At 37.4% G+C, this 12,474-nt stretch overlaps 37 pseudogenes; all 37 read left to right on the forward strand.

The window, feature by feature from the left end:
• Positions 1 to 147: 147 nt before the first annotated feature.
• LOC140570114 (5S ribosomal RNA) lies at positions 148 to 266 on the forward strand (annotated as a pseudogene).
• Positions 267 to 451: 185 nt separating this feature from the next.
• LOC140566134 (5S ribosomal RNA) lies at positions 452 to 570 on the forward strand (annotated as a pseudogene).
• Positions 571 to 755: 185 nt separating this feature from the next.
• On the forward strand, positions 756 to 874 carry LOC140568421 (5S ribosomal RNA; annotated as a pseudogene).
• Positions 875 to 1,059: 185 nt separating this feature from the next.
• Positions 1,060 to 1,178, forward strand: LOC140570115 (5S ribosomal RNA; annotated as a pseudogene).
• A 185-nt stretch (positions 1,179 to 1,363) lies between these two features.
• Positions 1,364 to 1,482, forward strand: LOC140571572 (5S ribosomal RNA; annotated as a pseudogene).
• Positions 1,483 to 1,667: 185 nt separating this feature from the next.
• LOC140568422 (5S ribosomal RNA) lies at positions 1,668 to 1,786 on the forward strand (annotated as a pseudogene).
• Positions 1,787 to 1,971: 185 nt separating this feature from the next.
• Positions 1,972 to 2,090, forward strand: LOC140567917 (5S ribosomal RNA; annotated as a pseudogene).
• Positions 2,091 to 2,275: 185 nt separating this feature from the next.
• LOC140566871 (5S ribosomal RNA) lies at positions 2,276 to 2,394 on the forward strand (annotated as a pseudogene).
• Positions 2,395 to 2,579: 185 nt separating this feature from the next.
• LOC140571718 (5S ribosomal RNA) lies at positions 2,580 to 2,698 on the forward strand (annotated as a pseudogene).
• Positions 2,699 to 2,883: 185 nt separating this feature from the next.
• Positions 2,884 to 3,002, forward strand: LOC140570857 (5S ribosomal RNA; annotated as a pseudogene).
• Positions 3,003 to 3,187: 185 nt separating this feature from the next.
• LOC140566261 (5S ribosomal RNA) lies at positions 3,188 to 3,306 on the forward strand (annotated as a pseudogene).
• Positions 3,307 to 3,491: 185 nt separating this feature from the next.
• Positions 3,492 to 3,610, forward strand: LOC140567853 (5S ribosomal RNA; annotated as a pseudogene).
• A 185-nt stretch (positions 3,611 to 3,795) lies between these two features.
• On the forward strand, positions 3,796 to 3,914 carry LOC140570378 (5S ribosomal RNA; annotated as a pseudogene).
• Positions 3,915 to 4,099: 185 nt separating this feature from the next.
• LOC140568234 (5S ribosomal RNA) lies at positions 4,100 to 4,218 on the forward strand (annotated as a pseudogene).
• Positions 4,219 to 4,403: 185 nt separating this feature from the next.
• On the forward strand, positions 4,404 to 4,522 carry LOC140566100 (5S ribosomal RNA; annotated as a pseudogene).
• A 185-nt stretch (positions 4,523 to 4,707) lies between these two features.
• Positions 4,708 to 4,826, forward strand: LOC140568423 (5S ribosomal RNA; annotated as a pseudogene).
• A 185-nt stretch (positions 4,827 to 5,011) lies between these two features.
• Positions 5,012 to 5,130, forward strand: LOC140568425 (5S ribosomal RNA; annotated as a pseudogene).
• A 185-nt stretch (positions 5,131 to 5,315) lies between these two features.
• On the forward strand, positions 5,316 to 5,434 carry LOC140573184 (5S ribosomal RNA; annotated as a pseudogene).
• Positions 5,435 to 5,619: 185 nt separating this feature from the next.
• On the forward strand, positions 5,620 to 5,738 carry LOC140566509 (5S ribosomal RNA; annotated as a pseudogene).
• Positions 5,739 to 5,923: 185 nt separating this feature from the next.
• On the forward strand, positions 5,924 to 6,042 carry LOC140571008 (5S ribosomal RNA; annotated as a pseudogene).
• A 185-nt stretch (positions 6,043 to 6,227) lies between these two features.
• LOC140568326 (5S ribosomal RNA) lies at positions 6,228 to 6,346 on the forward strand (annotated as a pseudogene).
• A 184-nt stretch (positions 6,347 to 6,530) lies between these two features.
• LOC140567532 (5S ribosomal RNA) lies at positions 6,531 to 6,649 on the forward strand (annotated as a pseudogene).
• A 184-nt stretch (positions 6,650 to 6,833) lies between these two features.
• Positions 6,834 to 6,952, forward strand: LOC140567456 (5S ribosomal RNA; annotated as a pseudogene).
• Positions 6,953 to 7,137: 185 nt separating this feature from the next.
• LOC140567929 (5S ribosomal RNA) lies at positions 7,138 to 7,256 on the forward strand (annotated as a pseudogene).
• A 490-nt stretch (positions 7,257 to 7,746) lies between these two features.
• Positions 7,747 to 7,865, forward strand: LOC140568344 (5S ribosomal RNA; annotated as a pseudogene).
• Positions 7,866 to 8,050: 185 nt separating this feature from the next.
• LOC140570159 (5S ribosomal RNA) lies at positions 8,051 to 8,169 on the forward strand (annotated as a pseudogene).
• Positions 8,170 to 8,354: 185 nt separating this feature from the next.
• Positions 8,355 to 8,473, forward strand: LOC140570385 (5S ribosomal RNA; annotated as a pseudogene).
• A 185-nt stretch (positions 8,474 to 8,658) lies between these two features.
• LOC140566485 (5S ribosomal RNA) lies at positions 8,659 to 8,777 on the forward strand (annotated as a pseudogene).
• A 185-nt stretch (positions 8,778 to 8,962) lies between these two features.
• LOC140570632 (5S ribosomal RNA) lies at positions 8,963 to 9,081 on the forward strand (annotated as a pseudogene).
• Positions 9,082 to 9,266: 185 nt separating this feature from the next.
• LOC140572567 (5S ribosomal RNA) lies at positions 9,267 to 9,385 on the forward strand (annotated as a pseudogene).
• A 185-nt stretch (positions 9,386 to 9,570) lies between these two features.
• LOC140571782 (5S ribosomal RNA) lies at positions 9,571 to 9,689 on the forward strand (annotated as a pseudogene).
• A 185-nt stretch (positions 9,690 to 9,874) lies between these two features.
• LOC140566558 (5S ribosomal RNA) lies at positions 9,875 to 9,993 on the forward strand (annotated as a pseudogene).
• Positions 9,994 to 10,178: 185 nt separating this feature from the next.
• On the forward strand, positions 10,179 to 10,297 carry LOC140566561 (5S ribosomal RNA; annotated as a pseudogene).
• Positions 10,298 to 10,825: 528 nt separating this feature from the next.
• Positions 10,826 to 10,944, forward strand: LOC140571275 (5S ribosomal RNA; annotated as a pseudogene).
• Positions 10,945 to 11,129: 185 nt separating this feature from the next.
• On the forward strand, positions 11,130 to 11,248 carry LOC140566793 (5S ribosomal RNA; annotated as a pseudogene).
• Positions 11,249 to 12,041: 793 nt separating this feature from the next.
• Positions 12,042 to 12,160, forward strand: LOC140568185 (5S ribosomal RNA; annotated as a pseudogene).
• A 184-nt stretch (positions 12,161 to 12,344) lies between these two features.
• LOC140568254 (5S ribosomal RNA) lies at positions 12,345 to 12,463 on the forward strand (annotated as a pseudogene).
• Positions 12,464 to 12,474: the final 11 nt, after the last annotated feature.

Genomic DNA, 12,474 nt, shown 5'->3' on the forward strand with positions numbered 1-12,474 from the left:
GTTATTTACATCTTTTGTACAAATTTGTAGTTGAAACTCTTTTGTGTTGTAAATTTTGATGTGTTGAAATGGAATGCTTTTTCTTGGTTTTGAACAAATATGGTCTTATCTATGAAATTTGAATCCTCTAGTTTGCAAGGTTCTTCTGCTTACGGCCATTCCACCCTTAGAACGCCTGATCTCGTCTGATCTCAGAAGCTACCTAGGGTTGGGCCTGGTTAGTACTTGAATGGGAGACTGAATGAGAATACCAGGTGTTGTAAGCTTTTGCAGTCCTGCAAACAATTAAAGCTTACATTTCCATGTTATTTACATCTTTTGCACAAATTTGTAGTTGAAACTCTTGTTTGTTGTAAATTTTGATGTGTTGAAATGGAATGCTTTTTCTTGGTTTTGAACAAATATGGTCTTATCTATGAAATTTGAATCCTCTAGTTTGCAAGGTTCTTCTGCTTACGGCCAGTCCACCCTTAGAATGCCTGATCTCGTCTGATCTCAGAAGCTACCTAGGGTTGGGCCTGGTTAGTACTTGAATGGGAGACTGAATGGGAATGCCAGGTGTTGTAAGCTTTTCCAGTCCTGCAAACAATTAAAGCTTACATTTCCATGTTATTTACATCTTTTGCACAAATTTGTAGTTGAAACTCTTTTGTGTTGTAAATTTTGATGTGTTGAAATGGAATGCTTTTTCTTGGTTTTGAACAAATATGGTCTTATCTATGAAATTTGAATCCTCTAGTTTGCAAGGTTCTTCTGCTTACGGCCATTCCACCCTTAGAACGCCTGATCTCGTCTGATCTCAGAAGCTACCTAGGGTTGGGCCTGGTTAGTACTTGAATGGGAGACTGAATGGGAATACCAGGTGTTGTAAGCTTTTCCAGTCCTGCAAACAATTAAAGCTTACATTTCCATGTTATTTACATCTTTTGTACAAATTTGTAGTTGAAACTCTTTTGTGTTGTAAATTTTGATGTGTTGAAATGGAATGCTTTTTCTTGGTTTTGAACAAATATGGTCTTATCTATGAAATTTGAATCCTCTAGTTTGCAAGGTTCTTCTGCTTACGGCCATTCCACCCTTAGAACGCCTGATCTCGTCTGATCTCAGAAGCTACCTAGGGTTGGGCCTGGTTAGTACTTGAATGGGAGACTGAATGAGAATACCAGGTGTTGTAAGCTTTTGCAGTCCTGCAAACAATTAAAGCTTACATTTCCATGTTATTTACATCTTTTGCACAAATTTGTAGTTGAAACTCTTGTTTGTTGTAAATTTTGATGTGTTGAAATGGAATGCTTTTTCTTGGTTTTGAACAAATATGGTCTTATCTATGAAATTTGAATCCTCTAGTTTGCAAGGTTCTTCTGCTTACGGCCAGTCCACCCTTAGAACGCCTGATCTCGTCTGATCTCAGAAGCTACCTAGGGTTGGGCCTGGTTAGTACTTGAATGGGAGACTGAATGGGAATACCAGGTGTTGTAAGCTTTTCCAGTCCTGCAAACAATTAAAGCTTACATTTCCATGTTATTTACATCTTTTGCACAAATTTGTAGTTGAAACTCTTTTGTGTTGTAAATTTTGATGTGTTGAAATGGAATGCTTTTTCTTGGTTTTGAACAAATATGGTCTTATCTATGAAATTTGAATCCTCTAGTTTGCAAGGTTCTTCTGCTTACGGCCATTCCACCCTTAGAACGCCTGATCTCGTCTGATCTCAGAAGCTACCTAGGGTTGGGCCTGGTTAGTACTTGAATGGGAGACTGAATGGGAATACCAGGTGTTGTAAGCTTTTCCAGTCCTGCAAACAATTAAAGTTTACATTTCCATGTTATTTACATCTTTTGCACAAATTTGTAGTTGAAACTCTTTTGTGTTGTACATTTTGATGTGTTGAAATGGAATGCTTTTTCTTGGTTTTGAACAAATATGGTCTTATCTATGAAATTTGAATCCTCTAGTTAACAAGGTTCTTCTATTTACGGCCTTTCCACCCTTAGAATGCCTGATCTTGTCTGATCTCAGAAGCTAGCTAGGGTTGGGCCTGGTTAGTACTTGAATGGGAGACTGAATGGGAATACCAGGTGTTGTAAGCTTTTTCAATCCTGCAAACAAAGAAAGCTTACATTTCCATGTTATTTACATCTTTTGCACAAATTTGTAGTTGAAACTCTTTTGTGTTGGAAATGTTGATGTGTTAAAATGGAATGCTTTTTCTTGGTTTTGAACAAATATGGTCTTAGCTATGAAATTTGAATCCTCTAGTTTGCAAGGTTCTTCTGCTTACGGCCATTCCACCCTTAGAACGCCTGTTCTTGTCTGATCTCAGAAGCTACCTAGGGTTGGGCCTGGTTAGTACTTGAATGGGAGACTGAATGGGAATACCAGGTGTTGTAAGCTTTTCCAGTCCTGCAAACAATTAAAGCTTACATTTCCATGTTATTTACATCTTTTGCACAAATTTGCAGTTGAAACTCTTTTGTGTTGTAAATGTTGATGTGTTAAAATGGAATGCTTTTTCTTGATTTTGAACAAATATGGTCTTAGCTATGAAATTTGAATCCTCTAGTTTGCAAGGTTCTTCTGCTTATGGCCATTCCACCCTTAGATCGCCTGATCTCGTCTGATCTCAGAAGCTACCTAGGGTTGGGCCTGGTTAGTACTTGAATGGGAGACTGAATGGGAATACCAGGTGTTGTAAGCTTTTTCAATCCTGCAAACAAAGAAAGCTTACATTTCCATGTTATTTACATCTTTTGCACAAATTTGTAGTTGAAACTCTTTTGTGTTGTAAATGTTGATGTGTTAAAATGGAATGCTTTTTCTTGGTTTTGAACAAATATGGTCTTAGCTATGAAATTTGAATCCTCTAGTTTGGAAGGTTTTTCTGCTTACGGCCATTCCACCCTTAGAACGCCTGATCTCGTCTGATCTCAGAAGCTACCTAGAGTTGGGCCTGGTTAGTACTTGAATGGGAGACTGTCTGGGAATACCAGGTGTTGTAAGCTTTTCCAGTCCTGCAAACAATTAAAGCTTATGTTTCCATGTTATTTACATGTTTTGCACAAATTTGTAGTTGAAACTCTTTTGTGTTGTAAATTTTGATGTGTTGAAATGGAATGCTTTTTCTTGGTTTTGAACAAATATGGTCCTATCTATGAAATTTGAATCCTCTAGTTTGCAAGGTTCTTCTGCTTACGGCCATTCCACCCTTAGAACGCCTGATCTAGTCTGATCTCAGAAGCTACCTAGGGTTGGGCCTGGTTAGTACTTGAATGGGAGACTGAATAGGAATACCAGGTGTTGTAAGCTTTTCCAGTCCTGCAAACAATTAAAGCTTACATTTCCATGTTATTTACATCTTTTGCACAAATTTGTAGTTGAAACTCTTTTGTGTTGTACATTTTGATGTGTTGAAATGGAATGCTTTTTCTTGGTTTTGAACAAATATGGTCTTATCTATGAAATTTGAATCCTCTAGTTAACAAGATTCTTCTGCTTACGCCCATTCCACCCTTAGAACGCCTGATCTTGTCTGATCTAAGAAGCTACCTAGGGTTGGGCCTGGTTAGTACTTGAATGGGAGACTGTTTGGGAATACTAGGTGTTGTAAGCTTTTTCAATCCTGCAAACAATGAAAGCTTACATTTCCATTTCTTTTTCATCTTTTGCACAAATTTGTATTTGAAACTCTTTTGTGTTGTAAATGTTGATGTGTTGAAATGGAATGCTTTTTCTTGATTTTGAACAAATATGGTCTTATCTATGAAATTTGAATCCTCTAGTTTGCAAGGTTCTTCTGCTTATGGCCATTCCACCCTTAGAACGCCTGATCTCGTCTGATCTCAGAAGCTACCTAGGGTTGGGCCTGGTTAGTACTTGAATGGGAGACTGAATGGGAATACCAGGTGTTGTAAGCTTTTCCAGTCCTGCAAACAATTAAAGCTTACATTTCCATGTTATTTACATCTTTTGCACAAATTTGTAGTTGAAACTCTTTTGTGTTGTAAATTTTGATGTGTTGAAATGGAATGCTTTTTCTTGGTTTTGAACAAATATGGTCTTATCTATGAAATTTGAATCCTCTAGTTAACAAGGTTCTTCTGCTTACGGCCATTCCACCCTTAGAATGCCTGATCTTGTCTGATTTCAGAAGCTAGCTAGGGTTGGGCCTGGTTAGTACTTGAATGGGAGACTGAATGGGAATACCAGGTGTTCTAAGCTTTTTCAAATCTGCAAACAAAGAAAGCTTACATTTCCATGTTATTTACATCTTTTGCACAAATTTGTAGTTGAAACTCTTTTGTGTTGTAAATGTTGATGTGTTAAAATGGAATGCTTTTTCTTGGTTTTGAACAAATATGGTCTTAGCTATGAAATTTGAATCCTCTAGTTTGCAAGGTTCTTCTGCTTACGGCCATTCCACCCTTAGAACGCCTGATCTCGTCTGATCTCAAAAGCTACCTCGGGTTGGGCCTGGTTAGTACTTGAATGGGAGACTGAATGGGAATACCAGGTGTTGTAAGCTTTTCCAGTCCTGCAAACAATTAAAGCTTACATTTCCATGTTATTTACATCTTTTGCACAAATTTGTAGTTGAAACTCTTTTGTGTTGTAAATTTTGATGTGTTGAAATGGAATGCTTTTTCTTGGTTTTGAACAAATATGGTCTTATCTATGAAATTTGAATCCTCTAGTTTGCAAGGTTCTTCTGCTTACGGCCATTCCACCCTTAGAACGCCTGATCTCGTCTGATCTCAGAAGCTACCTAGGGTTGGGCCTGGTTAGTACTTGAATGGGAGACTGAATGGGAATACCAGGTGTTGTAAGCTTTTCCAGTCCTGCAAACAATTAAAGCTTACATTTCCATGTTATTTACATCTTTTGCACAAATTTGTAGTTGAAACTCTTTTGTGTTGTAAATTTTGATGTGTTGAAATGGAATGCTTTTTCTTGGTTTTGAACAAATATGGTCTTATCTATGAAATTTGAATCCTCTAGTTTGCAAGGTTCTTCTGCTTACGGCCATTCCACCCTTAGAACGCCTGATCTCGTCTGATCTCAGAAGCTACCTAGGGTTGGGCCTGGTTAGTACTTGAATGGGAGACTGAATGGGAATACCAGGTGTTGTAAGCTTTTCCAGTCCTGCAAACAATTAAAGCTTACATTTCCATGTTATTTACATCTTTTGCACAAATTTGTAGTTGAAACTCTTTTGTGTTGTAAATTTTGATGTGTTGAAATGGAATGCTTTTTCTTGGTTTTGAACAAATATGGTCTTATCTATGAAATTTGAATCCTCTAGTTAACAAGGTTCTTCTGCTTACGGCCATTCCACCCTTAGAATGCCTGATCTTGTCTGATCTCAGAAGCTAGCTAGGGTTGGGCCTGGTTAGTACTTGAATGGGAGACTGAATGGGAATACCAGGTGTTGTAAGCTTTTTCAATCCTGCAAACAAAGAAAGCTTACATTTCCATGTTATTTACATCTTTTGCACAAATTTGTAGTTGAAACTCTTTTGTGTTGTAAATGTTGATGTGTTAAAATGGAATGCTTTTTCTTGGTTTTGAACAAATATGGTCTTAGCTATGAAATTTGAATCCTCTAGTTTGCAAGGTTCTTCTGCTTACGGCCATTCCACCCTTAGAACGCCTGATCTCGTCTGAGCTCAGAAGCTACCTAGGGTTGGGCCTGGTTAGTACTTGAATGGGAGACTGTCTGGGAATACCAGGTGTTGTAAGCTTTTCCAGTCCTGCAAACAATTAAAGCTTACATTTCCATGTTATTTACATCTTTTGCACAAATTTGTAGTTGAAACTCTTTTGTGTTGTAAATTTTGATGTGTTGAAATGGAATGCTTTTTCTTGGTTTTGAACAAATATGGTCTTAGCTATGACATTTGAATTCTCTAGTTTGCACGGTTCTTCTGCTTACGGCCATTCCACCCTTAGAACGCCTGATCTTGTCTGATCTCAGAAGCTACCTAGGGTTGGGCCTGGTTAGTACTTGAATGGGAGACTGTCTGGGAATACCAGGTGTTGTAAGCTTTTTCAATCCTGCAAACAATGAAAGCTTACATTTCCATGTTATTTACATCTTTTGCACAAATATGTAGTTGAAACTCTTTTGTGTTGTAAATTTTGATGTGTTGAAATGGAATGCTTTTTCTTGGTTTTGAACAAATATGGTCTTATCTATGAAATTTGAATCCTCTAGTTTGCAAGGTTCTCCTGCTTACGGCCATTCCACCCTTAGAATGCCTGATCTTGTCTGATCTCAGAAGCTAACTTGGATTGGGCCTGGTTAGTACTTGAATGGGAGACTGAATTGGAATACCAGGTATTGTATGCTTTTTCAATCCTGCAAACAAAGAAAGCTTACATTTCCATTTTTTTTCATCTTTTGCATAAATTTGTATTTGAAACTCTTTTGTGTTGTAAATGTTGATGTGTTGAAATGGATTGCTTTTTCTTGATTTTAAACAAATATGGTCTTATCTATGAAATTTGAATCCTCTAGTTTGCAAGGTTCTTCTGCTTACGGCCATTCCACCCTTAGATAGCCTGATCTCGTCTGATCTCAGAAGCTACCTAGGGTTGGGCCTGGTTAGTACTGGAATGGGAGCCTGTCTGGGCATACCAGGTGTTGTAAGCTTTTTCAATCCTGCAAACAATTAAAGTTTACATTTCCATTTTTTTTCATCTTTTGCACAAATTTGTATTTGAAACTCTTTTGTGTTGTAAATTTTGATGTGTTGAAATGGAATGCTTTTTCTTGATTTTAAACAAATATGGTCTTATCTATGAAATTTGAATCCTCTAGTTTGCAAGGTTCTTCTGCTTACGGCCATTCCACCCTTAGAACGCCTCATCTCGTCTGATCTCAGAAGCTACCTAGGGTTTGGCCTGGTTAGTACTTGAATGGGAGACTGTCTGGGAATACCAGGTGTTGTAAGCTTTTCCAGTCCTGCAAACAATTAAAGCTTACATTTCCATGTTATTTACATCTTTTGCACAAATTTGTAGTTGAAACTCTTTTGTGTTGTAAATTTTGATGTGTTGAAATGGAATGCTTTTTATTGGTTTTGAACATATATGGTCTTATCTATGAAATTTGAATCCTCTAGTTTGCAAGGTTCTTCTGCTTACAGCCATTCCACCTTTAGATCGCCTGATCTCGTCTGATCTCAGAAGCTACCTAGGTTTGGGCCTGGTTAGTATTTGAATGGGAGACTGTCTGGGAATACCAGGTGTTGTAAGATTTTCCAGTCCTGCAAACAATTAAAGCTTACATTTCCATGTTATTTACATCTTTTGCACAAATTTGTAGTTGAAACTCTTTTGTGTTGTAAATTTTGATGTGTTGAAATGGAATGCTTTTTCTTGGTTTTGAACAAATATGGTCTTAGCTATGAAATTTGAATTCTCTAGTTTGCATGGTTCTTCTGTTTATGGCCATTCCACCCTTAGAATGCCTGATCTTGTCTGATCTCAGAAGCTAACTTGGGTTGGGCCTGGTTAGTACTTGAATGGGAGACAGAATTGGAATACCAGGTATTGTATGCTTTTTCAATCCTGCAAACAAAGAAAGCTTACATTTCCATTTTTTTTTTCATCTTTTGCATAAATTTGTATTTGAAACTCTTTTGTGTTGTAAATGTTGATGTGTTGAAATGGATTGCTTTTTCTTGATTTTAAACAAATATGGTCTTATCTATGAAATTTGAATCCTCTAGTTTGCAAGGTTCTTCTGCTTACGGCCATTCCACCCTTAGAACGCCTCATCTCGTCTGATCTCAGAAGCTACTTTGGGTTGGGCCTGGTTATTACTTGAATGGGAGACTGTCTGGGAATACCAGGTGTTGTAAGGTTTTCCAATCCTGCAAACAATTAAAGCTTACGTTTCCATGTTATTTACATCTTTTGCACAAATTTGTAGTTGAAACTCTTTTGTGTTTTAAATTTTGATGTGTTAAAATGAAATGCTTTTTCTTAGTTTTGAACAAATATGGTCTTGGCTATGAAATTTGAATCCTCGAGTTTGCAAGGTTCTTCTGCTTACGGCCATTCCACCCTTAGAACGCCTGATCTCGTTTGATCTCAGAAGCTACCTAGGGTTGGGCCTGGTTAGTACTTGAATGGGAGACTGAATGGGAATACCAGGTGTTGTAAGCTTTTCCAGTCCTGCAAACAATTAAAGCTTACATTTCCATGTTATTTACATATTTTGCACAAATTTGTAGTTGAAACTCTTTTGTGTTGTAAATGTTGATGTGTTAAAATGGAATGCTTTTTCTTGATTTTGAACAAATATGGTCTTAGCTATGAAATTTGAATCCTCTAGTTTGCAAGGTTCTTCTGCTTATGGCCATTCCACCCTTAGATCGCCTGATCTCGTCTGATCTCAGAAGCTACCTAGGGTTGGGCCTGGTTAGTACTTGAATGGGAGACTGTCTGGGAATACCAGGTGTTGTAAGCTTTTCCAGTCCTGCAAACAATTAAAGCTTACATTTCCATGTTATTTACATCTTTTGCACAAATTTGTAGTTGAAACTCTTTTGTGTTGTAAATTTTGATGTGTTGAAATGGAATGCTTTTTCTTGGTTTTGAACAAATATGGTCTTATCTATGAAATTTGAATCCTCTAGTTTGCAAGGTTCTTCTGCTTATGGCCATTCCACCCTTAGAATGCCTGATCTTGTCTGATCTCAGAAGCTAGCTAGGGTTGGGCCTGGTTAGTACTTGAATGGGAGACTGAATGGGAATACCAGGTGTTGTAAGCTTTTTCAATCCTGCAAACAAAGAAAGCTTACATTTCCATGTTATTTACATCTTTTGCACAAATTTGTAGTTGAAACTCTTTTGTGTTGTAAATGTTGATGTGTTAAAATGGAATGCTTTTTCTTGGTTTTGAACAAATATGGTCTTAGCTATGAAATTTGAATCCTCTAGTTTGCAAGGTTCTTCTGCTTACGGCCATTCCACCCTTAGAACGCCTGATCTCGTCTGATCTCAGAAGCTACCTAGGGTTGGGCCTGGTTAGTACTTGAATGGGAGACTGTCTGGGAATACCAGGTGTTGTAAGCTTTTCCAGTCCTGCAAACAATTAAAGCTTACGTTTCCATGTTATTTACATGTTTTGCACAAAATTGTAGTTGAAACTCTTTTGTGTTGTAAATTTTGATGTGTTGAAATGGAATGCTTTTTCTTGGTTTTGAACAAATATGGTCTTAGCTATGAAATTTGAATTCTCTAGTTTGCACGGTTCTTCTGCTTACGGCCATTCCACCCTTAGAACGCCTGATCTTGTCTGATCTCAGAAGCTACCTAGGGTTGGGCCTGGTTAGTACTTGAATGGGAGACTGTCTGGGAATACTAGGTGTTGTAAGCTTTTTCAATCCTGCAAACAATGAAAGCTTACATTTCCATTTCTTTTTCATCTTTTGCACAAATTTGTATTTGAAACTCTTTTGTGTTGTAAATGTTGATGTGTTGAAATGGAATGCTTTTTCTTGATTTTGAACAAATATGGTCTTATCTATGAAATTTGTATCCTCTAGTTTGCAAGGTTCTTCTGCTTATGGCCATTTCACCCTTAGAACGCCTGATCTCGTTTGATCTCAGAAGCTACCTAGGGTTGGGCCTGGTTAGTACTTGAATGGGAGACTCTCTGGGAATACCAGGTGTTGTAAGCTTTTCCAGTCCTGCAAACAATTAAAGCTTACATTTCCATGTTATTTACATCTTTTGCACAAATTTGTAGTTGAAACTCTTTTGTGTTGTAAATGTTGATGTGTTGAAATGGAATGCTTTTTCTTGGTTTTGAACAAATATGGTCTTAGCTATGAAATTTGAATCCTCTAGTTTGCAAGGTTTTTCTGCTTACGGCCATTCCACCCTTAGAACGCCTGATATCGTCTCATCTCAGAAGCTACCTAGGGTTGGGCCTGGTTAGTACTTGAATGGGAGACTGAATGGGAATACCAGGTGTTGTAAGCTTTTCCAGTCCTGCAAACAATTAAAGCTTACATTTCCATGTTATTTACATCTTTTGCACAAATTTGTAGTTGAAACTCTTTTGTGTTGTAAATGTTGATGTGTTAAAATGGAATGCTTTTTCTTGATTTTGAACAAATATGGTCTTATCTATGAAATTTGAATCCTCTAGTTTGCAAGGTTCTTCTGCTTACGGCCATTCCACCCTTAGAACGCCTGATCTCGTCTGATCTCAGAAGCTACGTAGGGTTGGGCCTGGTTAGTACTTGAATGGGAGACTGTCTGGGAATACCAGGTGTTGTAAGCTTTTCCAGTCCTGCAAACAATTAAAGCTTACATTTCCATGTTATTTACATCTTTTGCACAAATTTGTAGTTGAAACTCTTTTGTGTTGTAAATTTTGATGTGTTGAAATGGAATGCTTTTTCTTGGTTTTGAACAAATATGGTCTTATCTATGAAATTTTTCAAGGATTCAAGGATTCAAGGATTCAAGGAGACTTTATTGTCATTCGCATCACATGTGGTACATGGGGTGGAACGAAATTGTGGTACCCAAGGACCCAGTTTTACCCAGACAGCAGTACTTAAATAAATAAAATATACATAAATATATAAAAATATATGTAAAAATGAAAATAAAAATAAAATACAGAGAGAACATCAGTAAATGGAGAAGGTAGCAGCAGAGTGTATTTAAAGTGACTAGTGTCGTCAAAGTGTCGTTGCAGTGGTTCCACTAAGTGGCGTTTTAAAGTCTTACAGCTTCCGGAATGAAGCTGTTCCTCAGTCTGTTCGTTCTACAATTTGAATCCTCTAGTTTGCAAGGTTCTTCTGTTTACGGCCATTCCACCCTTAGAATGCCTGATCTTGTCTGATCTCAGAAGCTAACTAGGGTTGGGCCTGGTTAGTACTTGAATGGGAGACTGAATGGGAATACCAGGTGTTGTAAGCTTTTCCAATCCTGCAAACAATTAAAGCTTACATTTCCATGTTATTTACATCTTTTGCACAAATTTGTAGTTGAAACTCTTTTGTGTTGTAAATTTTGATGTGTTGAAATGGAATGCCTTTTCTTGGTTTTGAACAAATATGGTCTTATCTATGAAATTTGAATCCTCTAGTTAACAAGGTTCTTCTGCTTACGGCCATTCCACCCTTAGAATGCCTGATCTTGTCTGATCTCAGAAGCTAGCTAGGGTTGGGCCTGGTTAGTACTTGAATGGGAGACTGAATAGGAATACCAGGTGTTGTAAGCTTTTTCAATCCTGCAAACAAAGAAAGCTTACATTTCCATGTTATTTACATCTTTTGCACAAATTTGTAGTTGAAACTCTTTTGTGATGTAAATTTTGATGTGTTGAAATGGAATGCTTTTTCTTGGTTTTGAACAAATATGGTCTTATCTATGAAATTTGAATCCTCTAGTTTGCAAGGTTCTTCTGCTTACGGCCATTCCACCCTTAGAATGCCTGATCTTGTCTGATCTCAGAAGCTAACTTGGATTGGGCCTGGTTAGTACTTGAATGGGAGACTGAATTGGAATACCGGGTATTGTATGCTTTTTCAATCCTGCAAACAAAGAAAGCTTACATTTCCATTTTTTTTTCATCTTTTGCATAAATTTGTATTTGAAACTCTTTTGTGTTGTAAACTTTTATGTGTTGAAATGGAATGCTTTTTCTTGATTTTAAACAAATATGTTCTTATCTATGAAATTTGAATCCTCTAGTTTGCAAGGTTCTTCTGCTTACGGCCATTCCACCCTTAGAACGCCTCATCTCGTCTGATCTCAGAAGCTACCTAGGGTTTGGCCTGGTTAGTACTTGAATGGGAGACTGAATTGGAATACCGGGTATTGTATGCTTTTTCAATCCTGCAAACAAAGAAAGCTTACATTTCCATTTTTTTTTCATCTTTTGCATAAATTTGTATTTGAAACTCTTTTGTGTTGTAAATGTTGATGTGTTGAAATGGATTGCTTTTTCTTGATTTTAAACAAATATGGTCTTATCTATGAAATTTGAATCCTCTAGTTTGCAAGGTTCTTCTGCTTACGGCCATTCCACCCTTAGAACGCCTCATCTCGTCTGATCTCAGAAGCTACCTAGGGTTTGGCCTGGTTAGTACTGGAATGGGAGACTGTCTGGGCATACCAGGTGTTGTAAGCTTTTTCAATCCTGCAAACAATTAAAGTTTACATTTCCATTTTTTTTCATCTTTTGCACAAATTTGTATTTGAAACTCTTTTGTGTTGTAAATTTTTATGTGTTGAAATGGAATGCTTTTTCTTGATTTTAAACAAATATGTTCTTATCTATGAAATTTGAATCCTCTAGTTTGCAAGGTTCTTCTGCTTACGGCCATTCCACCCTTAGAACGCCTCATCTCGTCTGATCTCAGAAGCTGCCTAGGGTTTGGCCTGGTTAGTACTTGAATGGGAGACTGTCTGGGAATACCAGGTGTTGTAAGCTTTTCCAGTCCT

The sequence above is a fragment of the Salminus brasiliensis genome, chromosome 11 (genome assembly GCF_030463535.1).
Source record: "Salminus brasiliensis chromosome 11, fSalBra1.hap2, whole genome shotgun sequence".
NCBI classification, from domain to species: Eukaryota; Metazoa; Chordata; class Actinopteri; order Characiformes; family Bryconidae; genus Salminus; species Salminus brasiliensis.